This window comes from Hemicordylus capensis, chromosome 4, assembly GCF_027244095.1.
Source record: "Hemicordylus capensis ecotype Gifberg chromosome 4, rHemCap1.1.pri, whole genome shotgun sequence".
Classification (NCBI taxonomy): domain Eukaryota; kingdom Metazoa; phylum Chordata; class Lepidosauria; order Squamata; family Cordylidae; genus Hemicordylus; species Hemicordylus capensis.
In genome coordinates, this window is record NC_069660.1 from 242,074,036 (window position 1) to 242,101,351 (window position 27,316).

General features: G+C 40.6%; 1 protein-coding gene across 12 annotated transcripts in view; it reads left to right on the plus strand.

The window, feature by feature from the left end:
- DLGAP1 (DLG associated protein 1) overlaps window positions 1–27,316 on the plus strand; it is a 575,006-nt gene that overhangs the window by 336,998 nt on the left and 210,692 nt on the right. For 2 of the 12 annotated variants that reach the window (XM_053244134.1, XM_053244139.1), the window contains one exon: window positions 10,726–10,840. The exons of the other annotated variants lie outside the window; for them this stretch is intronic. The gene's annotated coding sequence lies outside the window, so the exon portion shown is untranslated. The remainder of the gene's footprint in view (window positions 1–10,725; window positions 10,841–27,316) is intronic. 12 annotated transcript variants of the gene reach the window in all.

Below are 27,316 nucleotides of genomic sequence, written 5' to 3' on the forward strand. Positions count from 1 at the left end.
ACCTTACAAAAGGTTCAGTGACTCTTCAATATGGCATGGTCCATGAGTTATAAGACCCCTTCTGTAAAACAATACAGACCAGACAGATAGAACCGTAACCAACTGACCCACCTGGTTCCCCAGCTTCACCAGGAAGACCGGCCATTCGATCCACCTGGTACCAACCTTACAATAAATGGCCCACGTATCCCCAATGCTCACAGCCTCCTAAGTTGAGACCCTTGTCCACCTTCCCAAAAACAGTGATTCCATTCCCACACCCAGATGGGGAACCCTCTTATCACCTTTTCTCCAGGCCTGGGAAAACATTATATCAGATTTGTGGGTTATAAGAATTGACTATTATAAGATATTATACAATTATAAGAATTGGCTATGCACTGGAATTCTCTACTATACCCACACCCAGTATGGACAGTACTGCTACAAGACAGGCAAAGGTCACTGCTCCCTAGGGGACGCCTTTGCCATTCCCTGGACAGACCTATGAGCCTACCTGTTCCCGCCCATACCCTCTTCTTCCACAAATTCGCATGAAGATCCACGGAGAAAAACTCACCTGAATCCTAATTGCCCTTTGGTGGCCCATTCACCCTTCATTTCCCTGTCTCCTACCCCTCTCACAGGGTGTTCATCTCCGACTCCCTGCCTTTCCTCACTCAACATTCCAGCCACCTGCAGCATCCTGGCATTCACAGATTATGCCTCAAAGCATGGCTGCTTCATCCCTGTTCATTCAACCCCTCCTGCATGTCCTCTCCACAGCCAGAAAACCTGCCATGATAAAATCATACCTGGCAAAATAGACACGCTTTCTTCACTCCCTTAATTCTTCACTCCCCCCGACATCTTCCTTGTGGACGTTTGTTCTTACCTTTCTTCCTTGAAGGAACAAGGTCTAAAGATGACCTCCTTAATGGTTCCACCTAGCGGCAATTGTGGCCTACTCACTACCAGGCTTTCCGGCCTGGTTCCAAGACCCTACAATCAGGCGTTTTCTTAAAGCATTAACTCACCTTTATCTGGACGCATCTATTATGACCCCTGCCTGGGATATCTCCCTGGTTCTATCTTGCGTTATGGGCCCTCCTTTCGAACCCATGGCTTCGGCACCACTGGACATCCTATCATCCAAGGTAGCCTTCCTGGTCACCATCATCTCGGCTTGATGCATAAGATAACTTAGGGCCCTCAGGGTGTATGTCCCTTACTTTATCTTTCACAAGGGCAAAGTAGTACTAAAGCCTGATGTGTCCTTCTTGCCTAAAGTAGTCTTCTCTTTTCACCACTCTCAACAACCACCTTTCCAGTGTTCTTCCCTAATCCAACAGATTCCACCCAACTTCATTGTCATTCCCTAGACGTCTACAGAGCTTTGGCCTTCTATGTTCATTGCACCTTGTCTTGGCGACTTTCACAGTCTCCGTTTGTTGCCCACTACAGTCCTAATAAGAGCAGACAGACTTCCACTCAAACCATCTCTAGATGGATAGTCAGGACTACTGCACTCTACTACCAGATTGCCGCATGTAATTTTGGCTTTGTGATGGCTCCTGGTATGTGCAGTGATTTGAAACCAGCAGGTGGATGAAATGAATTGCACCTGAAGAAGTAGGTCTCAATAAAGCACAGAACTGAAATTAACTGAGGAGGAAATGGGCTTCTCTTGACAGTATTGTTTTCTTGTTTCCACCTCCACTGTTTGCATTATTCCAAGAGGGACAGTCTTTTGGGAGCCTGTGAATATTACTCCAGCAAAGCTAGCAGTGCTTATCCTAGTGATATTCTCATTCTTTTTAAAATGGGGCAAACAGCAATAATGTTGATCTCCCAACAAGCTTGCTCCTCCATTGCATGCATCTGGCTATAACACTATTGCCTTGGAAAACAGACTTGCAGGAGAATTTGTGCAAAGGCTCAAATCCTTTGACTCTACATGTAGAAAGGCCCTAAGCATCCATTTATAATTAAATAGGACGGTCTTCCTTGATGAATTTTTATACTACAGCAGAAGACCTAAATGCATTTGTTCATTGTGCTAAATAATGCCACAAGATTCAAAGGTAGAGTGCTGATGTAAAAAAAACTATTAATCTAGACATTATCAGTGAGTAGCAGGAACAAAATATACTCTCAGATATTATGAGACTGGCCAAATGAATTGCTCAATTGGAAAGAAAGAACTCTTGGCTGATCTTCAGCACATTAATGAAGATATTTTTGATTAGGGAGGTTTTGGAGAAAACGTGATAAGTAAAATTTAGTATTCGCTGCTGTATTAAGTCTGAAAGGGCTGTTTGCTGGGGTTTTTTTAAATAGTTTTATGTGTTTTGGTGGCTGTGTTTTGTACAGCCTCTTTATGCATGTGATTTAAAATAGTTTTGTGATGATTTTTATGAAGAGTTGCCTTCTGTGTGTTATGAACCAAATTCTTTTAGAAAACTAAAAAAACCTTGTATCAATAAATATTACATTTGAGAGAGCTTGCCTCGTAAGAAGTAGGAAGCCTGATAAATCTGTTAAAAAATAATAATAATAATAATTAACAAGGAACTTTATCTGTTGGCTGCCCCATAACAAATTAAACTAAGTGGCTCATAGAACAGCATTAAAACATCAAGTAAAAAAACATAAAATGCATGCAGTAACACACCAAAACAATAACAAAATACAGTAAAAACCATTTTAAAACTTTTTAAAGTCAGTTTTTAAAATCAACTTTAAAAATCAAATTCAACAGGCCAGAGTGAACAGAAAGGTCTATACCTGGCATCTTAAAAGAACAAAGTAATGATGCCAGGCACACTTCACAGGGGAGGTTGTTCCATAAATGGGTTGCAACCACCGAAAAGGCGCTCTCCCAAGTAGCCACCTGCCTCACCTCGTTTAGGCAGAGGCACTTGGCAGCAGCACTTGGAGCAACAGTCCATATCTGGGCCCAATTCAAAGTGCTGGTCATAATCTTTTATGCCCTAAATGGCTTGGGACCGGGTTACCTGAGAGAATGCTTTGCCCAAAGAAGATCTTAAGCTCTGAGTTGGGACATACAGGGCAAAGTGCTGTCTCAGGTAACTCAGTCCCAAGCCATTTAGGGCTTAAAAGGTTAAAACCAGCATTTTGAATTGGGCCCGGAAATGGACATTAGAGATATGCAAACCAGTTTGACATTGAACTGGTTTGATGTCGAACTGGTTCGGTTTGAAGGTTCAGGGTTGAACTGAACCACCCATGGTTCAGCTCAACCCAGGACTGGGGGAAAACCCCAGTCTTTGGGGGATGTGTGTGTGTGTGTGTGAAAATAGTACTTGCTCCCTCTGCGGGGCTTCTCCAAGGCTGCCGGGGGGGGGGGTTGGAGGTTCCCCCTCCCCCCCCCAGCCTTCCTTATGTCAAAAACCACCAGGTTTGGGTGTTCTTTGGCCCATTCGAGGCCTCCCCCCATGGTGGCCATTTTGGATGCTGCTGCGCATGCACAATGGGCCCTGTGTGGCTGGGTCATGTTTATCAATTTAGTGTTAACTTGGCAAATGACCATGGCCGAAAACAGATATAATGTGCAGTGGTGTGCATCTTTGTCTTGAACCTTTTAAAACCAAAGTAGCCTGAGGAGCCTACTGGGGACCCAAGAATGATGGAGATGGAGTTGCTTGGCACTTTTCCTTCCAGTTGTTTTTAGTGTATATATTGATACTGTTATATATTCTTTTAGGAAGAAAAAAGAATCTTGGGAGCCGTTTAAAGCTTAAACTTGGCTAGAGGGGAAAGGGGTAAGCAGCCTCTTCCTCTGCCATTCCTCTGCTTAGATTGATACCTCCGGAGGCTACTTTAGTTGTTTAAAAAAGTCAGTGGGAAGATGAGCATGACTGAATGTCACATCTGGTTTGGGCTTCAGATGGAACACACTCATGCTGATGCTTTCACTAGCTGTCATGAACTGGAAGATCATATTCATAGTTCACCCGGTATTACTTGCTTTTTCCTTCCTGTTCTTCATTCTGCCATGATTGTTGAAGCTTCTGCTGTTGTTTCCCTTGTAGTAAAATGAATCTGATTTTTTTTCCCCATCCACCAAGGCTTTTCTTTCCTAATCTTGTGCAAGGCTCCGTCTCCAAGTGCTTGGCTAATTAGCACTCTGCATAGGCTGTAGGAAGGGCACAAAAAGAAAGACTGATTAAAGAAGCACTTGACATCAAGAAAGGACCTGATTGAGGAAGAACCTGACCTTGCAGTGCAGGAAAGCTCATTGCAGGCACTTGTCTATGAAGGGAACTTGTGCTCTTAGAGGCATTTTCTATGATACACAAGTATCAAAAATATTTTTCATAAAATCATGAGCCTTGTGATTGAATAATTAATATTGGCAAGGATGGGAATCCTAACAGGTTTGTGATTGAGCTTATTTTCCCAGTGAACAGATGGTAGCTACAGGTTTTAATAATGAATTTTGTACTGTGAGGTTTTAGTGATGAAATTCAAGTTCTGTATGAACCAACCTACCATATCAGTTTATGACACCCTGATGGTAAAGTTGTAATAAAATACATTTCAGCTTTAGTGGCATATTCCCATGATTAGCAAATGATGGAAAGGTAACTGGGAATATTGTTAGAACTAAACCAATATTTCATGTTATTTCATCTTAATTCCAAATAAAAATTGAGCCAGAAGGTTTCTTATTGCCAAACTTTTTCAATTTTATGTTCCCCCCACCAATTTTTCGCTACAGGTAGCTTGTCTTTTTTGCAGATGTTCCAGTGTATCATCCCTGCTACCTTGTCATGCCTTTCTTTGTAGTCTGTGCGATCTTTTTACAGCAGCTGATTAAGTGGTCCACTTTTTCATCTGCTTCTTTACAAAGGCGGCACTTGCTGTTCATTGTTGACTTTTCTACTTCTGCTCTCATTGCATTTGTTCTTAGTGCCTGTTCTTGTGCAGCCAGTTTTAAACCCTCTGTTTCTTTCTTCAAGTTGCCATTCTTAAACCATTGCCAGGTCTTGGTGATGTCTGATTTTCCACTTATATTGTGCAAATATTGACCATGCAGTGGCTTATTTTTCCATTTTTCTGCTCAGTTCTTGACTTGTTCTTTCTTGTAGGCCTGCTTTCTTTCATTGGTGCTTAATAGTTTCTCATTATTGACCATTGTAAGTGCATCTTCTTCACTGTCCTTAATATATTCTTCAAGGCCTTTTTTCTCCTCCTCTACTGTTTGATGGACTTATAGCATTCCTCTTCCACATGAGCTGTGAGGAAGGTATAGCCTATCTACATCACTGCGGGGGTGCAGAGCATGACTGATGGTCATTATTTTCCTGGTCTTACGATCCAGTGTCTCTAGCTCTGCCTGGGTCCAGTCTATTATTCCTGCAGTGTATCTGATAACAGGTATAGCCCAGGTGTTGATGGCTTGTATGGTGTTCCCGCCATTGAGTTTGGACTTGAGGATTTTTCTAACTCTCCTGATGTATTCACTTCCAATTTTTCTTTTAACTTCAGTGTATATTATTATTATTATTATTATTATTATTATTATTATTATTATTATTATTTCTTATTTACACAGTCAGACAGGTGTTATTGACTGGTTTGTTTTATCCAGACATCGAGTCCTTCCCAAGGACCTGGGATGGCTGAATTTTATTGTCAATTGTTATAGATATCGTCGCAGAATATAGGCTGTTCTCAGTAAAGCTGCTTTTTGTAATTGGCTGATGGTGATTTCTGTGGCCCCTATGGTGTTGAGGTGCTCTTCAAGGTCTTTTGGAACTGCACCCAGGGCGCCAATGACCACTGGGATTATTTTGGTCTTTTTCTGCCACAGCCTTTCAATTTCAATTTGTAGATCTTTGTATTTGGTGATTTTTTCTATTTCTTTTTCTTCTATTCTGCTATCCCCTGGTATTGCTATGTCTATTATTTTAACTTGTTTTTCTTTCTTCTCAACTACAGTTATATCTGGTGTACTGTGTGGCAGATGTTTGTCTGTTTGTAGTCGGAAGTCCCATAATATTTTTACATCTTCATTTTCTACAAGTTTTTCAATTTGATGGTCCCACCAATTTTTGGCTACAGGTAGCTTGTCTTTTTTGCAGATGTTCCAGTGTATCATCCCTGCTACCTTGTCATGCCTTTGTCTGTAGTCAGTCTGTGTGATCTTTTTACAACAGCTGATTAGGTGGTCCACTGTTTCATCTGCTTCTTTACAAAGGTGGCACTTGCTGTTTGTTGTGGATTTTTTGACTTTGGCTCTTATTGCATTTGTTCTTAGTGCCTGTTCTTGTGCAGCCAGTATTAAACCCTCTGTTTCTTTCTTCAAGCAACCATTCTTAAGCCATTGCCAGGTCTTGGTGATGTATGATGATGAAGATGATGATGATATATTTCTCTTAGGCATACCCGCCACTAATCCCATGCGTGGCAGCTCTCGTGAGAGTTTGCAAGCAAGCTGTCAGCAGGGGAAGAGGAAAGTGGCAGTGCTGGAGGCAAGGTGGGAAACAAAATGGGAGGGAGCCAAAACGGCAGGGGCAAGGGGGCAGGCGGTAGAAAATGGCGGTGGGGACAGGCAGGGGGAGAAATGGCAGCGGTGGGCGGGGGAAGAAAATTGAGGTGGGCAAGTAAATGGCGGGTGGGCAAGTAGATGGCAGTGGTGGGCAGGCAAGAAAACAGCGGTGGCAGAGGGTAGGGGAAACTAGAGGTGCAGATGCTCTGTGCCCGGCCTAGGTAGTATTATATTACAACTTTTATGGTTTACTCTGTTCGGCTTCTGTGTGTTTGTATTACTATTGTACTGGCCTGTGGCTGTAATAAAGTATTTGATCTCATTTGATAATTATTAGATGCGCTTTAATCAAAACAAACAATCTTTATTTAAGATCAAAGTTCAGCTACAAAGTTTAACAAAAACAAAAACATTCAAAACCAACTGGTTCATGACTGAGTCATTTGTTGTCATGTTTTCATCCCTGCTACACAAAACTTAGCTACTTAATTGTAAATCTGTTTGTATCAGAAAGAAGTAATAAAGCCCATCCAATCTACCCAGATACTTCACAGAAGTATACTTCATGCGAGAGTCCTTCTAAAAGGGGCAAAACAATAAAACATGTTGTATCATTTTGATCTCCTCCGACCCATACAGACAGGTTTGCTCTGCTAGTAGCACTTTAGAATATCTACCTTGCAAAATTGCAGAAGGGAGAATGTTGTGCCTAGCCCTAAATACCGCCTGTCGCAACCTGGGAAAAGTGAGTGGTGTCAAATCATATGCTGGTTCCTAGGCAGGATTTGCAGCCCAGAACTTTGTATTCTGCAATGTTCTATTAACTTAATTTTGAAATTCCATATCATTCAGCCTCATAAGAAATACTTGTTTGGCCTGATCATATCCTAGAGAAGTAAGGAGTTCTATTGAAAAGCCATATGAAAGTAACTTCTTTGCAATTTTAGATTTTCAATTGGACACATGCATCTGACAGGACTAGTGAAACTGATCCTTTTGGGTGTGGAAATGCACCTGGAGCCAATAGCTGATTATATACCTCCAAGCCCTCACCTCAGTTTTGGGCATCTCAGTCTCTAATAATACTGCATTAGACACACATCTAGGAGCAGAGAGGATGGTCCTTAAGAATTTAGTTTTAACTGTCTCTATGGCATCTTGATTAATACAGATTCCCATTTGTGTCCCATATAGAATATGGGCCAGGGTTTTCGCCTCAAAGAGCTTTAATGCCCCGGAATTATTTTTCCTCCTTCCATGAAAAAAACCCCCTCCTTAATGGCCATTGAAGATTTTAGTGCTATTTGCATAACATGCTCAATATGGGACTTCCAAATTCCCATGGAATGGAATACTACTCCCATATACTTTAAATTAGGAACCTGTTTGATTCTATTTCCTTAACAATCCATTTTTTGCATTCTCACTCTTTTTGCAAATACCATGATTTTTGAAAGTTGATAACCAACCTGTTCTCTTTATAGTATTGGATCTCACAGCTCTTTAAAAACTGATAGGAGTACACGAAATGACTGCCATGTCATCTGCATACAAAAATATGGGGATATTAATTCTCGCAATTTTAGGTGGATGAAAATCTTGAGTTGTCTAAAGTAACTTTTGGCCATCGAGTTAATATAAACATTATATAAAGAAGGTGCCAAGATACATCCTTGCTTAACCCCTTTATAGGAGGTAATCATTTTTGTGTGCAACCTTTGTGGGTTACATCTTACTCTTAGGGAAGTGTTTGTATTCAATTTCTAAATAAGGAAGAGTAAACACCTGTTGATAGATGAATTTTTAAGTTTTTCCAAAAGGATCAGTCTCAAAACTGAATCAAAAGCAAATTTAAAATCAAGAAAAGCTACATATAAAGCAGAGTTATATTTACAAATATAGTTGATATAATGGCAATGCAATATGTATGATGGATCTGCTACAATAGTTCTCTCCAGACCTTTTTTATTGTGTAAATTAAAACATAGAAAGAGGGAATTGCAACGAAGAACAGATGTTTTGATGTATATACGTCAGCTTCAGTGTTCTATATCTCACGCTTTTAAATCCACACTTATAGCCAAGACTTTCCCCCAATCTAATTAAATGCCTGGGTAATATACAACAAATGGGGGAGGAGAGAGGAGGAGAAGGTTGATGACTCACAGCAAGGCCTAGTTATCGCTGACACTGAGAGAGAAAAACCAGGGAGGGTATAACACAAAAATGTTATTTGCAACCTTTAATGGCCTATATACTTTCCTCATTTCTTCTTTGCCGTTAACCTGCGGTCATAGTTTATCCATATATAATGCTTCCCTTATCTTCCTTTTAAGTGTACAATGTTCAGATTCTAAAATGCTTACTTTAAGAGGCATTGTCATTCCATTATGTTTATTTCATATGTATCGACCATAGTTCCCCCCTGTTTATGTATTTAGAATCTGCTAGGTGTTCTTTGAATCTGGTGACCAGAGGTCTTCCTGTTTTCCCTATGTAATTTTCACCATATTCTCCACAAGTGATTTTATAGACGATCTCTTTCCGCTTACAATTGCCTTCCCCATTTTCACAGAATGGACAGGCTTTAGTTTCACAATTTTTGCCATGTATTCTGGATCTTACTAAATGTTGCTTCAAGGTTTTAGTGGTGCAACACACTACATTAGCCTTGATCCCATATTTCTTTAAACTTTTCTGGCATTGCTCATCCCATCCTTTTCTAAAGTTTCTCTTGGTTAATTAGCACCTGCATCAACTCTTATCAGACACTTCAGAGCACTGTAATGAGATGGGGGCTGCCCCCTTCATTCCAGTGTTCAGTGGATTTTCTGTACATATGTGTTCTTTCCCTGACATATAACCAAATGAGGCAGCCTCTAATTTTGGTAGTTAGAAAAGCAGAAATCAGCCGATATGACAAACAGAATTTTGAGCCAGTCAACTCATTTCAGTAAGCAAGAAAGATGAAAGATTTTACACATATGACAATTGTTAAGTTTGCCTATATGTTGATTCAAATCAAGCAGCCCACATTAAAATCTACAGTGTGTTTTTGATAGAAGCAAATGCCATGCCCAAGGGTATAGCTAGGGGAGAGGGGGCCCGTGTTTGCCCCTCTCTTCAGTGGCCCCTCTGAGTGAGGGAGATATTGAAGAAAATAGGGAGGGGTGGATCTGGGTAGGGCCTCAGGAGCTTGGGGGGCAGGTTCTTTGAACCCATCCACTTAATTATAGCTACACCCCTGCCCATTCTCTTCTCTGCCAGTGAAGAAGAAGATAATGTGATCCATGTTTCAAAGAAGGTTAATGCCTACTACATAATTCTCATTGCAAAAGAATATGTTAACTTGGTTCTTTTGTTATAAGATGTAGAACCACTGAAGTTCTTTGTGTTTAATGCCTTTGTATTATTTGAAACAGAAATTACAATCAGTAATTTCTGCACATAAGGCATGGCATGGCATGGTTTTTCAGCATGGCAGCTGAAACCCCCCAGAATGACCTCCAGAAACCAGAACAATTTTTTGGTAGCGATCAATAGGTCACCTTCACAGGAATACACAACTTCTGAGATGAGATCTTTCAAACAAGCATGTTGTGCAAGCCTAGAGGGGGAAAGATTTATTATTTTAAAAACTGCTTGCTCTTCAGTCTTCTTGACTATTGTAGCAACCAAATTTAATCAAAAACTATACTTCAAAAAACACACCACGGTCCCCACTTGGTTGTTACTCAGGGTTTTGTTTCCCTCAAGAAAATTACTTTTTGTTCGGAGGCCTTGTTTTTGAGAAGAAGAGGTGTTATATGAATATTGAAATAGTGGTTTCTTTAAAATATAATGCATGTGTATTTTGACAGCTTTATTTTGATAAAATAGGAGTGTGATATATAACCATCTGAATAAAGTAATACTCTTTGTGGGAAGATGTATGCTGTGTTTTACTTTGGCTGGATCATGCCAGCCCAGTGTTATTTATAGGTCAGATAGTGTAGTTTTGTGACTCCCACATTTAAAGCCCCACTGATTTCAATTATAGATAGATGACATAGAAGTCTGTGCTTAACTTCGCTACTGAAATCAGTGTTTATATTTGGCTGAATGGTGCCAATTAATCCCAATGATAATCCCATTATCAATGAATCTGTAGATGTCCCAACCATAAATTCATTTGTATTTAATCAAGGCTGAATGCAACCTTCTTAGTACTACTTCTTTCCAACATTTAGATTCATTGTCTACTGGAGAACATTCTTCAGCACAGAAAAAAGGCGAGATTATTTATTTAAGCCCATTGGAACAGAAGTCAATGTATTGACCTTTGCAGATTGCTACAAATGGCAGGTTTGTACTGTGTCAGTGTTGTAAATTTCTTGCATTCCGGCCTGTTGCAGGTTGTTCATTTAGCTGTATGATTTAAAATGAAGAACATTTGGCTAATTAGGAGGCAGCTGTTCACTTAAGTAAATGAGTCATAGAGGGATATTTATGGTACATAACTATTTTTCAAGCCTGTGGAAACTTTAAAAGAAAAATGAAGAGGGGAGCAGATGTTTTGCTATAGAACCCAGAAATATGTTACTGGAAAGTGAATGCTGAGTCCTATTTATTTTGTAGACCTCATTTTTCTAAACATAATAAAAAGGCAAGCACCTCTTTATCATTAAAACAACATGTTTCAGATATGCTTCATCTCCTTCATAATCATACATTTTATAAGGCCCATCATCTCATAATTTTGTATAATGAAAATTTTTACTGTCCACTATATTAAAGTTCAAGATACTATTTTGTCTGCTGAGTGAAGGCTCCATTTCTGGTTCACAATTGTTTCCCAGAATGTTTATTTTTTAGTTTTTAAAGTCCTTTTCCCTATAGAAATGAGATACAGGTTTTGAAAAGCACTTAAACTGACCCAACTAGGGTGAAAGGTATAGACCACCAGTTGGATTGGAAAACCCATATGAAAACAGAGGCATTCAGTTGCTGACTGAATACCACTGCTTAAGAGCAGCCCTCATCAAAAAGGACACTCATTTCTGGCTGAGTTCAGATGTCCATTATAACCATAGCTGGCCAAGGTTGTAACTGCAGTATGCCCAAAGGCACAAAACCGCAGTTATGAGCCAAAAGCTCAGTCTGATTTGCGTCACCAAACTCCAGTTAGAACCGTCGGTTCTCTCTGGATTTTGCCACCGACAACTGAGGTTTGCTGCTGAAGTGTCATGCCTGAATGCTGACTCAGCTGTAACTATGATTCTGTGCCTATTCCAAACTCCAGTCAAAGAGGTGGCAAGGATGTGCCTCAGCAGCAGGGAAAGGCTCCCCTCCCCTTCACCTGGAGTTTGTATGGCCACAATTTGGTGGACATCTGTGGTGCGGTTTGGAGATAAGAACTGAAACCTCAGCCTTGCTTAACTCCAGTTCATTTGTACTTCTGAACTGGGCCTATGTATTTTGGGGTATAAGAGGCTGAATTAATCTTTGTATCCACTGTGGATGTGGTGGGAACTAATGGTTTGAAGGAAGCATTCATGGGAGTTGACTGAATCTCTGTTAGACATTGATTTGGTTATGGATCTTCTAAATATTATTTAACTATAGCTTTTGAGAACTAGTGCAATGGAGTATTTAAAATAAACTGTGAGTTGGGAATTCAAAGTTGAATGACTATAATATTCGATGAGAGCCATCCATATAGGCAGGCTGAATAGCATGCCAGTGTTGCAACCTCCAGGGTTGATGTGAGAATATGCTATGAATCATGTGCTTTTTAATTGTTCTCCGTAATAGTTCTCCGTAAATGGAGATAAATAGTTTAATAGTTCTCCATAAATGAACATGCTTTTTCCCCTCAGTGGCTGATTTAGTTAACAAACCTAAGGAGCCAATGCCTGCTGGTGCTTGGTTGAAGACAAAAGTTGTGTGTAGAAGCACCAAATGGTGACACAGGCTCCATAGACCCAAGTCCTTGTAATTGCCTGTCCCTGAAGAGGCTGGCACTGCCACCTCAAGGACTGTCCACCTCACCTCCCTCCAGCTCAGAATAAAGGTGGGCTAGTGCCAAATTGGGAGTAATAACAATGAGTTAACAAAGGGCATGGTACTAAAAGCATTTGTTTCTGAGTTCTTGAGGAGTGAATTGTATGTACTTGAAACAATATGAAAAGAGAACTAAGAGTGAAACTATGTGAAAGAAGTTTAATTACTGCAGTCCTTTTTTTCCTGACTTAGTTCAATAAATCATAAGTTGCAAGTAATGCCTGCTAATTCAAGATTAGGAATACTGAAGGTGTTATCTTCTGCAAAGTGGCACTCTAGTAAAAGGGTTTCATTTAATTCTACTATATTCTTATCTAAAAATCATGCTTTTAATTTTATAGCAGTAATGAAAGCTTATCTTAATAGCCAAACTAAATATATACAGACACATCCACTTTCATTTAATTTTCTGCTGACAAGATTTTAGTTTGTTCTGTTTATATAAATAAGAGTAAACATCATGATGGATAGGGCAGGCCTTGATGATTTTTCTTGGGATCAAGAAGTCAGCCCAAAAATTTAGCAGCCAGATTTATTTTTCAGCTCTCAGAGGTTCAGGTGTCTCAGCTATGACTTTGGAATGACTGGAGTTTACTTCACAAACAAAAATTTGTAACTTTAATCTGCTTCTCTATGGCTTTTATTGTTACATTTTTAATTAGTTGGGTTTTTTACTTGCATTTTTGTAAGCTGTACAGAGCACTACGGTGAAAGAATGGTATACAAATCTTATGTAACAATAAGTAAAATAAGGAGCTTATGTCCCAGTGCTTCCTGTTCCTGGCTACATTCAGCTCAGAGCATCAAGGTGGTCAGTGAGGAAGACTAAGCATTGCCAGGTTACTATGTAAGTGACCTGGTGAGGCCTGGGCTTCCTGCCCACCCACTCTCCTTACAGTAGTACTCTTGGCCAAGCTTGACCAAGGGGAGGAGGCTATGTCCTTGCAGACTGCTACACCGTGACCTTGTAGGGTTTGGCCTTTGGCCTCTATCCAGTAAGGATGTTATAATTATACAATTAAATAATTACTTTTAGAGTTCAGATAAGGAAACACAATTACTCCTTCCAAGTCTGATAGAAGTAATTTGCTGCTATCGATTAAGAGGGGGAGGAAATATATCAACTTACACCCCCCCAAAAAAAAAGTTTCCAAAGAACTTTACATTGCAAAAGGAATAAGCAAATATTTTTCTGTCCCAAAGAAGCTTAAAGTAGAGAGACAAGAAAGATACCAGCAACAGCCACTGAGAGGGATGCTGTGCTTGGATGAGAAGGGACAGTTGCTCTTTCCCTGCTCAATATGAGAGCCAGCACTAAAACATTCCTCTTTGCCCAGCTAGCAGTAAGTAACAATCATATAAACACATATGTAACCTTTTAAGACGGCATGGAACAAATAGGTGGGCAGTCAAAAGCAAAGCTCACACATACTCATACACCAATAGTTTTGAAGGTGAGGAAGATGAGCAAGTGATGATGCTAGGATAGGTGCAGGGGTGGATGTAAGGCATGGTAGGGGAATAGAGGTAGACTAAATAACTATTTCCCAAATAAATGAACTTACACTGTGAAATCTAATAGGTGTGGTGTTCTGTGTTCTCTTAGTATGTGTCCTGATCTGAAAACAGGAACCCATTACTGAGACAGGGAGAGGAAAGTATGCTGCATAGCTTATTTTATTTATTTGGTTGGTTGGTTGGTTCTTGTGCACTATTCACTCCAAAAAGATCCACAGTTGGAATGAGATATTAAATACATCTAGTCTCAGACTAGCCCTCCTAGGCTCTGCCTTCCTGCCTGGAGAGCAGAAATATTTAAAGGGACAGTCATCCTCTGACCTGGAGTCTAGCACTTCTCTGCTTCGTCAAGTCCCTTTTGGCTCCTTCCTACTGCTGTTTTGCAGGCTTGAGGAAGCACAAGACACAGTGCATGGTATGGAAGCAGCCAGTTCACTGGGGACTCAGGCTCAATGAGTGCTAGGTCTGCTTCCACTCTTCCAGCTCTGCTCGGGAGTCTCTGCTTCCAGGGTCTTCCAGCTGGTGGGCTCGAGCCTGGTTGAAGACTTGGGGATGGCCAATTGCTCCTCTGGCCAAATTGCTCCACACTTCACAGGATCAGACTACTGTGCTACTGCTCAGGGCTAGGTCATGGCAGTAGGTTTGATATGACTTGACCATGTACATTGTCCTCAGATGGTTAATTGTTAGCACTGCCTGCCTATGTGCCTCAGCTTGTATATTTGTAAATAAGCATGTATCATATATTATTCATTCATTCATTCATTCATTCATTCATTCATTCATGGAATGTATATACTGCCTAGTATAAAAATATCTAGGCGGAGTACGGAATTAAAACATAAAATATAACACATTTAAAATTCATAAAAAGATAAAAAGTATAATAGATAGAAACACATTAAAACACATTAAAATTTAAAAATTGAGTTTCACTTGAAGGCCTGGGAAAACAGGTACGTCTTCAGGGTCCTCCTAAAAGCAAACAGCGGAGATGCTCTTATTTCAGCAGGGAGCGCATTCCAAAGCTCTAGGGCAGCCACAGAAAAGGCCCGGTCCCGAGTTGTCACCAAATGTGTTTGTGGCAGCAGCAACCATAACTGGACCTCTCCAGATAATCTTAATAGGTGGCAGAGTTCATGACAGAGAAGGCACTCTCTTAAATACCCTGGCCTAAGCTTTTAAGGGCTTTATAGGTAATAACTAGCACTTTGTATTTCATTCAGAAACATAGCAGCAGCCAGTGCAGTTCCTTTAGAATCGGTGTTATATGGTCCCTTCAGGTAGACCCAGAGTACCCAAATGGCTGCCGGATTCTGTACCAATTGTAGTTTCTGAACTACATACAAAAGCAGCCCCACATAAGAGTGCCCTACAGCAGTCAAGCCTAGAGATTACCAGCATATGTACCACTGTTTTAAGGTCACTAGTCTCCAATGGACGTATCTGGCATATCAACCAAAGCTGATAGAAAGCACTCCTGGCCACCAGGGAGAGTTTGGGATCTGGGAGCACTCCCAGACTACGAACCTGATCTTTTAGGAGGAGTGTAACCCAATCCAGAACAAGCAGATATAGACACCATAGTATTGATTCCAAATTATCCCAGACTTTGATGAACTAATTTTATCAATTGGAGCTTACGGGGCATAGATCTAGAAGGTGGGGTGGGTGCATAATTTATTTAGGGATCAAGCATGTCCTTTACTCTTTCCTCCTTCCCTGTCCACATTTGGTCTGGAGTAGTGCTCTGGTGTAAGTGACTGAAGGCGGCAGCAGGCATGGCCATAAAGAAACAAGGCCATTCTTTTTTAGTTAGGAACACTGACTGCATTTTTACTTAGGAACTTAGAAGCTCAAACAGATCCAGTATTACATCATTATCTCAAATTGACTACCGTGTTTTTCATTGGTGCGTAAAAGTATATTAACTGAGTTAGCAAAATAAGAGTGCCTCATAATGAAGATCTCAAGTCACTCTAAATTATTAATGAAAATAGATTGGATTTTGATCTCAAGTAGCAGCCTGAAATGTAAGTGTTCTATTATTATGTAACAGTTTCTTTAAAGTAAAATTATTCCTTTGGTTCTGTTCTGCACAGACTTCTGTGGGAAGCATGATGTTCAGATATGCAATTGACGTTAATGCTGCTATTTTTGTTGGAAACAGTATGGCCAAAAAAAAAACCACATCCGGAAGCAAAGGAGATAGACATTGCTGTAGGTTTAAAAAGAAAATGTGTGAAGCTGATCCTGATTTCACAGATCATATAAAATATTATCATTGTGTTTTGTCACATTGATTTTGAGTCTTAGCAAAACCCAATAATTGAATATAGGATGATCTTATTAGGATTTGGCAAGAGGCTAAAGCAGAAGGAAGGTGGTTAGTGTATCACAATTTTTAAAATAATGAATATAAGTATGTTTGAAAATATGTTTTGCCTATATTATATGTAAAGATTTGTAGGATTTTTTTCAATGTTCTTAATATTTAGAAAAATACTAATCTTTGAAAGAGAAATTGTGAGGGAGAGTGTATATAATATTAATGCTGAAAACTGAACCATCAGAATATGCAGTGCATGCTAATACCATACCTGCCAACATGTCCCTATTTTCCCATTAACCTGAATGGGAAAATAGGGACATGTTGGCAGGTATGTGATACATAGAATCTGGAAGAAAACTACTTTAAGAAGAAGTAGAAAATGAATCATTTTCATATCTGACAATGATTAATGTCCTGACTTTGATATGCAGCTCTAGAGTGAATAGCTCCTAAAGGCAACTTTGCTGTTCAATGATATTGTGAAATATCACTGATATTTCACACGATTTGTGAAAGTGCTAATCTAATACAAACACCTAAACTATGTCTGCTAACCAGGCTTTGCCACTCTTACATTAAAATCACCATCTTCTATGTACTGTATGTGCTAACTGCTTTTGTTTTGTCATGTTCCTGTGCAGCTGAGCTGTATTGTCATAAAACTATTTTCCCCATATTATACAAACCTGTGAAGCTGCCTTATAGTGAAAAGGACTATTGGTCAATCTAGCCCAGTATAGTCTACAATGAAGGCAGCAGATGTCCAAGGATTCCAATAGATTACCAGGCTTGCTTCATATCCTTCTCTGAGGCATGTATTTGGATTCTGAAAGTATTGATTAAATTTGGCAATAGAGGGCAATATAGTTCCACAAATGGAAGCCTAGCTTTCTGAACATTCTGCCCCTGTGGCACATCTCACAGTAGTAAGTCCATTGCTAGCAGTCTCACAAACCCAAAATGTAATGTCTGTTCTGACTAATTGCAGTAGTTCTTGGTATACTTGTCACGGTCACAAACAACTGACCTTTTTGGTTTTCTTTGAAAGAGCTGTTTAAAGAAGCTTTCTATAAAATACATCCTAAATTTAAGATTCACTTTTTGTTGCTTGAACTATATTTTGAATAATAGTTTTTTAAAATGTTGGTTATTTACAAAGTGAATACAGCTAACCGAGCAAAATCTGTCCTGATCTGAACCTTCTTTGTAGTGGGATGCAGCTGAAACATCATCTTTATGTGTGGGGGTGTGCTCTCTCTCTCTCTCTCTCTCTCTCTCTCTCTCTCACACACACACACACTCACACACCTGTACTGGACCTGTGCAGAGCAACATTCAAATCATTAAAGCTGAAGTTCACTGTTACACCCCTATCATCCGTTGGAGAGTTCTTACCCTTCTCCTCCTTACCCTGGCAGCCCAAGGGGCTGCTAGGTAAGCTGTGCGAAGGATCAGGTGGGCACCAGGATTAATTCCCTTTATTGGCCCCACCGCATGCACTCCCCAAACCAACAAAAAATCCATTGCCACCAACTATTGCTTCAGGAATAAAAACTTATAAATGTGTTCCCCCTTCCCTTTTGTTATCCCTGGTAGCTGGATAAAACCAGTGTGGGAGTAATGATGGCACAATCAGGAACAGAAATAAAAGTATGACAAGACAACTTTCTTTAAAGCATAATAAAATGTGGATAGATGAAAAGTTTGTGCATGCTTGCTTGTTCCAGTTTCCCAGTATGGAAGAGAACTTATTGGCTTGTGCCAATCCCTGATTGAAACATAGGCTAGATTTTCCTCACCAACACAACCCAATTTTAAGATTCATGCTAGCAATCCTCTTTCCCACCCCCGGTCACAGATCTCCCTTCCACTAAAACTGACTCTGCTCTGGCTTTTACCCTCCAGATGGGACATGGACCTCGCAGCTGGTGACAGGTTTGCACGTCTCAGGTTCAGAAAGATTGGACCACATGCCCCTCTCTACATCTCCACATACCAAAGTGGTTCTTGCTGGGGTCCTCCTCCAGGCTTCTGGCACAACTTCCTGTGGTAGGGCTCTCTTCTCCCAGGCCACCTTGAACTCCTAGCACCCATACCAAATTTCATGTCCTTCTTCCTTATGCTGCTGCTTCCATGTCATCACCTATTCTTTCACTCCTTTCCTCAGGAATTTTCCCTTCTCTCTTTATAATAATATCAGCTGATTGGTTATTAAAGAACTGAATTAAACCCCATCTTCTCATTGGTCCTGAACAGTGCCAACCTATTTCAATTGAATAAATTTGGATCCTTAAAATTTTCATAGTGTTAGATGGGCAAGCCATCTCAGAATTAGAGTGTCAGCAATCTGGCCAACTAGAAGGGAAGTCCAGGAAGATAGTCAACAATACAAACTGGGCTGCAGAAATGAAACACGGCTCAGAATAGTTCTCTATATCAGGCTCGGGCTGAAAGCTGTCGACACGAGGGTTGACAAATGTTGTCTTCCAGCAGCTAACAGAAAGCTGTTGACGTGCTTTATAGTCCAAGCTGATAACTCTCAGCTGGCAGGGATTCAAGGCTTATAAGCCCTCTGCAAGAGGCGTTTACTCCTCCTGATAGTTTCCAGCTGTGCGTTTCATCTTGTGACACGCCTTTGCTGTGGAGTCAGTGGGGGTTGCCCGCACAGCTCATCCCCTAGTCTGTCCATCGCTGTTTCTGCTGCCCCAGACTGCTGTTTCTGCTCTGAAACACCAGCCGGACCCTCCTCAGCTGTCTCTTGAGAACTGACAGCTGGACTCTGCCCCTCAGGCACCACTGCATCGGTGAAAGGCTGTCAGCTTCCCCTTCCTCCTCACTATCTGAGACCGAGGACGTGACATAGAGATCTACACACAACTCTTATCTCTCTGTTAACTGACAGCTCCCAACACAGGCTAGGCCTCATACAGACCATTTTTCCTTTGGGGGGGGGGAATCCTTGTCATTAAATATACTTAACCCTATCAAGGCTATCATACAATTTGATTTTCCACAAGCTGTATTGGATGGGTTCTGAGCCTGAATCCAGCCTACAGTTTTCAACCACTGGGACTGGATCCACCCTTCAGTACTCAGAGAACCAATAGCTGTCGTTAGCTATCAGATATTAGCTATCAAATATCAAAGGCTCAAATATTCCATGGAAGAGATCTAATTAAGCTACAAGTTACCATTCTGCCAGCTTCCATGATTTGATCATTCCAACTGTCCTAGAAAGCTAGCACACTATCTAGAAGCTTGGCTGAGATAACCAAAGCATTAAGGTGAGCTGAGATAAGGTTAAGCTGACTTCACCAAGATCAGAACACTCCAGTTTAGTTTACCAAAATATTAGGGTTATTAACACAACAAAATGTTGGTTCTAACTTTCAATACTTGCCCTATAGGCAGATCATATCTTGCATTATACTAGAAGATTCACAGCATCAGGCAATGGGTATGAGTTAGAGGAAATTTAAAAGGTTTTTTTTCCTCAGCCCTCCAAGCAGAAAATGCAGTATAGAATCCAGGGTATATAACGTCTTCCTAATGTCAACTGAAGACTCTTGTTTACATTTATAGGAACTTGGCTACGAAATTGAGGCAATGCTATAAGCTGATTTAGGATAATACACAGGGCTCTGTGGTCTCCAGGAGTCAACACTGACTCAACGGCACACTTTATAATTACCTAAGGGGGTCAACTTATAGTGGTAACTTGTCAACTTATAGTGGTAACTTGTATTTTTGCATGTTAGGAAGGAAAGCAGATGTGATGTCAAAGTGAAAAAAAGGTCAGATAAAGACTCAGACAGAGATTCCAGCCTCAAATTGGTAAGGGATGCCAAAGGACCGAGAGTAACTGATTCTGAGAAGATCAAACAGAGAGGGAAGGAGTATACTGAAAATCTGTACAGCAGGGACATCAACATCCAAGATATTCTAGAAGATATTCTAGAAGATATTCCCTACTTGCAAGAACCTCTAGTACAGGAAGATGAAGTTAGATCAGCACTCCGGCCATTACCAAGTCAAAGGCTACAGGAATTGATGGAATAGCTACAGAAATACGGGAAGCAACAGAAGAAGAACCAGTCAAGGCTCTAACCAAACTATGCCAGCAAATTTGAAGAATGACACAGTGGCCAACAGATTGGAAGAGGTCAGTCTACATACCCATACCAAAGAAAGGAGACTTAACAGATTGTGCAAACCATCACATAATATCCTTAATTTCACATGTTAGCAAAATAATGCTCAGGTCATCCAACGCAGATTAGAGCCCTATGTGGAAATGGAAATGTCAGGTGTTCAAGCTGGTTTCAGAAAAGACCAAGCAACAAGAGACATTGCTGATGCACGCTGGATAATTGAGAAAGACAAAAAAATACCAGAAAGAAGTCAATATGTGCTTTATTAACTACAGAAAAGCCTTCAGTTGCATTGACCATGTCAAGCTGTGGAATATCCTTTGGAAAATGGGCATCCCAGAACATCTTATTCTCATGAGAAACCTATACACAGGACAGGAAGCCACAGTCCAGACAGAACATGGTGAAACAGACTGGTTCCAGATTGGCAAAGGAGTAAGACTAGGCTGTATACTTTCGCCTTATTTATTCAATTAATATGCTGAACATATACTGAGAGAAGCTAGATTGGAAGAAGAAGAGTGTGGTTTTAAAGTTGGAGGAAGAAACATCAATAACCTGTGCTATGTTGATGACACCACTCTGATAGCTGAGAATGCGGATGATCTGCAAGCTCTAGTAATGAAAGTCAAGGAGCACAGTGAGAAAATGGGACTATAACTAAATTTAAAGAAGTCTAAACTAATGACAGCAACCAGAAATCATAATGAAGACACTGAAGTGGTGGATAGCTTCTGCCTTTTAGGAGAACAGTAAAGGATCCAGCCATCAAGAAATATGCAGCAGACTAGCTCTTGGTAGGCTTGCAATGAAGGCCTTGGAAAGGATATTTAGATGCAGTGATGTGTCAATACCTAAAAAGATTAGAATCATTCAGACAATGGCTTTTCCTGTGACACTCTATGGATGCAAAAGCTGGACTTTGAAGAAGCAAGACAGAAAAAGTATTGATGCTTTTGAACTTTGGTACTGGAGAACAGGAGCGTATCTGTGTAGGGCAGGCAGGGCACGTGCCCCGGGCACCATTTAAAAAAATTTTTTTAATGGCTGCCAAAAACAAAATGACCAACGTGCATGCTCAAATGGCCTCTGTGAGGCCCTAGGCCATGCCAGGCCTCACAGAGGCCATTTGAGCATGCGTGGTGGCCATTTTGTTTTCAGCGGCCATTTTTTAAAAAGAATTTTTTTAAAATGGCCACTGCACATGCCCATATGGTCCCTGTGAGGCCCTAGAGGCCAGCAGGAGGGAGGGGGAACCTTTGCAGGCACCCCCCACAGCCTTTAGGAAGCCCCCCCAAAGGGGCTACAGGTAATTTTAAATAATAATAATAATAATAATAATAATAATAATAATAATAATATAATACAAGTCACTGTACACATACGCAGATTTGTGACTTGTATGTGACCTTCAGACTTGTATTTTTCAGCTGATATTATGGTAAAGTTATCTGAAAGATGGGTGTCAGATGTTTGGACAGGGGGCGCAATTTCAATGCTTGTCCTAGGTGCTATTTTCCCTAGATACACCTCTGCTGGAGAAGACTTTTGAGGATACCATGGACAGCCAGGAAAACAAACCTATGGATCATAGAACAAATCAATCCAGAATTTTCACTCAAGGCACAAATGACCAGGCTCAAACTATCATACTTTGGACACATTGTGCGAAGACCCAGCTCCTTTGAGAAGTCTGTAATGCTGGGAAAGGTTGAAGAAAGAGAAGAGGACAACCAGCAGCAAGGTGGATGAACTCAATTACAACAGCAATGAATGCAGCACTGAGAGACTTAAAGGCCAAGTAAAGACAGATCATCCTGAAGAGAATCTATCTGTGTGGTCACTAAGAGTTGACACCAACTTGACAGCACTTAATCAATCAAAGACTTACCGATCATTCATATGTAGTTAATATACCTTTATCTGTTGCATCCCTAACTCTCCATGACATCTACACATTGGCTCCAGTAACCGCTCTCCTCAAGGCAAATCAGTGCATGCTTCTTTTTGCATGCTTCAAGGGATGGGCAAAATATAATCTTAGTCGGTTATTTTTCAGCCACTGCAGCAGTGATGGTGTTGAGAATTTTTTCTGTGGATTGTATTTTTCAGTGAGCTCAGACCAACCTCTTTTCTTACACACACACACACACACACACACACACACACCGCAACACACACATACACAATTTTTTCAGTTTGTTCATTTTTCCATTCTCTTTGGGTCCCATTTTCCTTTTCCTTAAAAAGGGTTGTAGGTATGGAGGCAAACTGCCAATCACTGTTGGACACAACTGCTATCTTTTTTGCTTTGAAGAGAAGCGCAGTATTTATTCAAATATGTTTATTTATGGTATGCTCTACTGAAACATTGCTGGTATTCAATCACATTTTACTTCAATAAGTATTTTGCAAACACATCACCAAGCTTCATAATTCCTTGGCTTAGAATATGAACTTTGAAGACTCATTATGCTCTCCTCAATGCACGGTGAACATCATAACTCACCTACCAAGTTCTCTGATTTCTGTTTTAATTTTCCAACTTCCATCTCTCCGTTACCTGCATTACCATCCACTCTCTCACCTTGTGCTTTCTACTGTGGCTCAGCAGCAGGAAAAGGGAGATCTCTCTTTCTTCCCACCTCACTGGTGCTGGTACTGCTGCACAAAACCCAGGAGATGGGTCTGGTGTCATCTGCAAATTTGCCTACCTTGCTGTTAACCCCAATTTCTAGATCATTTATGAGCAAATTAAAAAGCACTGGTACCAAACATATCCCTGTGGGATCCCACTTTCTTCCATTGTGAAAACTGTCCATTGATTTCTGTGCTCTGCTTCCTCTCCTTAACCAGTTACCCATCAGTAAATGGATAAGACAAATTGTTGCCTTATGGGGGGGGATATATAGAGACAGACCTTTCTCCTTCCTGCCACAAGAGCTGGAGCAGGGATGAGTCAGGTAGGAGATGCAAGGGAAAGCTGGAGGGTGGGGAAGTGGGAGTGAGTTTGGAGATTCAGGGGATTTGGTGAGGGATTTGATTGTGAATATTTAATTCACTTTGACTCAGAATAATCCAAGCTACTATTTCCTAATTTTGAGGTCAAATCGCTCAGCTTATTCTGAATCAGTCTGAGGACAACTGGGCCAGAGAGAGGTTTAGCCATCACTAATCTTGTGCATCATTTGGATCTCTCCTATAATCGTAATTATATATATTTTAGTGAAAGTGTTTAATCTGTTCCATTTGCTTTCCCACTCTTTTCTTTCCTTTCAGTAGGACTCCCTAGAAAAATAAAAACTTATAGTTGTTGTTGTTGTTGTTGTTATTATTATTATTATTATTATTATTGTCATAAAGTACAGTTGAAATGCAGATAATCTCATTTTTTCTCAAATAAAAATCAGGTGTATTGAATCATTCTGGCAAAATAATTGTCCATTCCTTCGATAAAACACAGCCATTTGTCTTACTTCTGTAGCGAGCTAAAATGAAGAGTTCTTTTGTGAGATATGGCCATTGGGTGGATACAGATGATAATGTACGCAGTTGTGACTCTCCAGTATGTGTATGTAACCACCTGGTAAGGTTGTCATCTGTATTGTTCTGCCAAGAATTGAGGAAAATTTTACCATACATCTGTAGCTGATCAGAAATCTGGGGAAGCATGGGGATAGTCAATTTCTTCCCTCTTACTTGGCAAGGAAATATAGCTGGATAGCTTACAAAAAAATTGCATGTGTGTCCTATGATAAGTTTTCCCTTGGTAAATTGTCACCTGTGTTCACCACTAGAACAATTGCATCATTTAGAGGCAACGTCTGTAAGCCTGGGCAATTTTTGTATAGGGAGACTTGGGGAGACCAGTTTTATATTGAAAATACAGGACTTGAAGGGATAGGCAAGCTTCATGTCCACTTAAGGGGCTAAAGAGTAAAAGCTTCTTCCGTCTTGTTTATCTGGAAGTTCATCACTTGCTTATCTGATAGTACTGCAAGGTATTGGTATGAAGCAGCTATATGAGTCTTTATCCTTTTTTGATCGTCCTGCTATGGGTTTGGCCAAGACATTTCTCTCTGGTTTATGCTGCTCAGACTTTTTGGCAGATGTATTTTACATATCTCTCTGTGTTAGTTCAAAACATTAATCAAAGTAAGCTCTGGTATTTACCAAGGTATGGGGTTCATGGTCACCCTGTTGTACTATTAGAACTGCAATTAACCATTCCAGTCTGAAAAGTGTAAATCAGTACTTTTGCAAATATTGACATTATAATTCAATTTGGCGTGTACTTGTCTATGATTATGCATTCATTTGCTTTGATAAAAATCATTGAGCTTGCTGTGTTCTAAATTTAAAAGCCAGAATCAGTTTAACAGCTGTTTGAGTAACAATGGGTGGGGAACAGTAGATTCCATTGCATCTCTCTCTTTTAAAAGGTCTATCTCTGCTTGATTTGAAGACTCATGAACTTGATTAAAAAGAGAGAGCGAGAGCAACAGAGTAGTCATCTCAAGTGTACTTACCTGGTATGACTATAGATGAAGCTGCCTTATACTGTATCAGATCAACAGTCCATCTATGTCAATATTGTCTGCACTAACTAGTCTTTCCCAGCCCTACCTGGAGATGCTAGAGAGTGAAACTTGGGCTGTTCTGCTTCTAAATCATGTGCTCAGTCACTGAGCTATAGTCCCTCCCAGAAGCATAATCATTATTGGGCAGGCAAATTCTGTCCTTGAACTAAGATGGGTGATGACACACCACTAGGCCTGTGCGAATAAGAAGTATTTGATTCAGTGTTTGGATCAAAGCTGTTGGAAATTCTCTGTGGTGAGAGTATCCCTTTCTAATTATAGCAGAGTGCACAGAGGCACAACACAGCGGAATTTACTTAGGCATGTATGTATGCTGAGAGTAAAGTAACTTGGAGCCAATTCATAGTTTCAAATCAATATATAAGGCATTTATTAAGGAACTCCATTCTAGATAGGAAAGTGAGGAGTTAGGATCTCTAATCTATCTATCTAGCTGGATGCAGATGGATTCTGCATCTTCTCTGCACACATGGTGCAGGGAGAGGAGCTTGCCATGATGCAAGGTAGAAGGACAGGTAGGGAAGAGAGAGAGAAAGGAAATTAATCCCTAAGAGTATCAATCTACATTTCAAAGGGATAGTGTCAGAGCAGTGGAGAAGGGATGACCAATGTCTTGACCCTTTAGCCCTCTGACTTACTAGTCTGTCCTCCACTGTCTGAGACAAAAGACAGCGCAAAGTCCTTTAACTTCCAACAAAAGGTACTGAAAAAAAATCTCTTACAGTACCCTCAGTTTGTATACAGTTATTTGGATCTGAATATTCAAGTCATTTAAATATTTGTTCTTAGGATAGAATGGGGAGAATCACAAAAATGCCTAAAATTGCTTGCTCCACCCTTAAATTGTTTTAAGGTTTTGATTTGTTTTAATTTGTTTTATGCTGCTGTAAACCACCCAGACATGGAAGTTTGAGGCAGTATACAAATAAAATAAATAAATTAAATGTCTTCATTACAGAATGGAATAAAAACAGGGATGGTAGCCCCTTAAGTGGGCATGAAGCTTGCAAAATTTCAAATAAGTGCAGGCATTTCCTAAAAAATAAACTTTAAGATTTTGGAGGTGGAAAGTCTTATAAAGTAATTTGAGAAGAGCAGGGAATTGGTAGCCCTTTCTGAGGGCATCATGCCCACACCATTTCAAGCAAATAAGTGCAGGGGTTTTCTGTAAAAGTAAACTTGGCTTTTTCTTTAGAGCTGGAGGAGCCATTCCCATAGCACACACAGGTTTGCAGGCACCCTCTTGCAAAGCATTGCTGCAGGCAGAGGCAGGAACAGTGGATCACTGCTGCGGATTTAGTGGCCAATAAGCCCTAAGTCTGGGATGGTTTCTTCAGAGCTGGAAGAGAAAGTGCCCCCCTCTGGCTCAGGCTGGGAAGGCTCCCTCTGGCAAAATGTGCTCTAAGTCTTGGTTGGTTTCTTTGCAGGCTTCTCAGTTGGTTTCTCTGGAGGCTTGCAGGCACCAGCAGAGGCAGGCAGTGATGGAATACCAGACCCATCCAAGCCATAGGTCCATGACATGATAGGTCCCCTTCCCATTCATCAAATCTCACTGGACTGTCATGGCACCTTTGGGCAGCATGTAATAGAGGCAGAGGCAGAACTTAGAGCAAAGCACTCAAGTTTCAGACTTGAGCAAATGTGCTTCAGGCAGGAAGGCAGGGAGATGTTGGCATTGAGGCAGTAGTCTTGGAACACCTTTGCTGTAGTGAAGAAAAGTGCTCTAAAGTTTGAGCAACATTGCTGAGTTGAGCAACTGTGCTGAAGGTAGGCAGGTGTTGGCATTGAGAGAGAAATGCAGACTTTAAGGCACCCTTATGGTAGCAGAGCTAAGTGTCCTGACAAGATTTCAGGGTTGAGTGCCTACACTGAATGCAGGCAGGTATTGGACTAAAGGTGGCAGAGGTAGAAAGGAAGACTTGGAACACTCTTGCTGAAGCAAATCAAAGTGCTCTAAAGCTTTTGGGTTACATAGCCTTCTACTGAGTCAGACCATTGATTCATTAGCTCTGTATTATCTACCCTGACTGGCAGCAGATTCTCCAAGGTTAGAGGCAGGAGTCTCTCCCAGCCCAATCTGGAGGTGCAAGGCAGTGAACTTGGAACCTTCTGCATGCAAGCTTCCCAGAGAGGCCCCACCCCCTAAGGGGAATATCTTACAGTTCTCCCTTTCAAA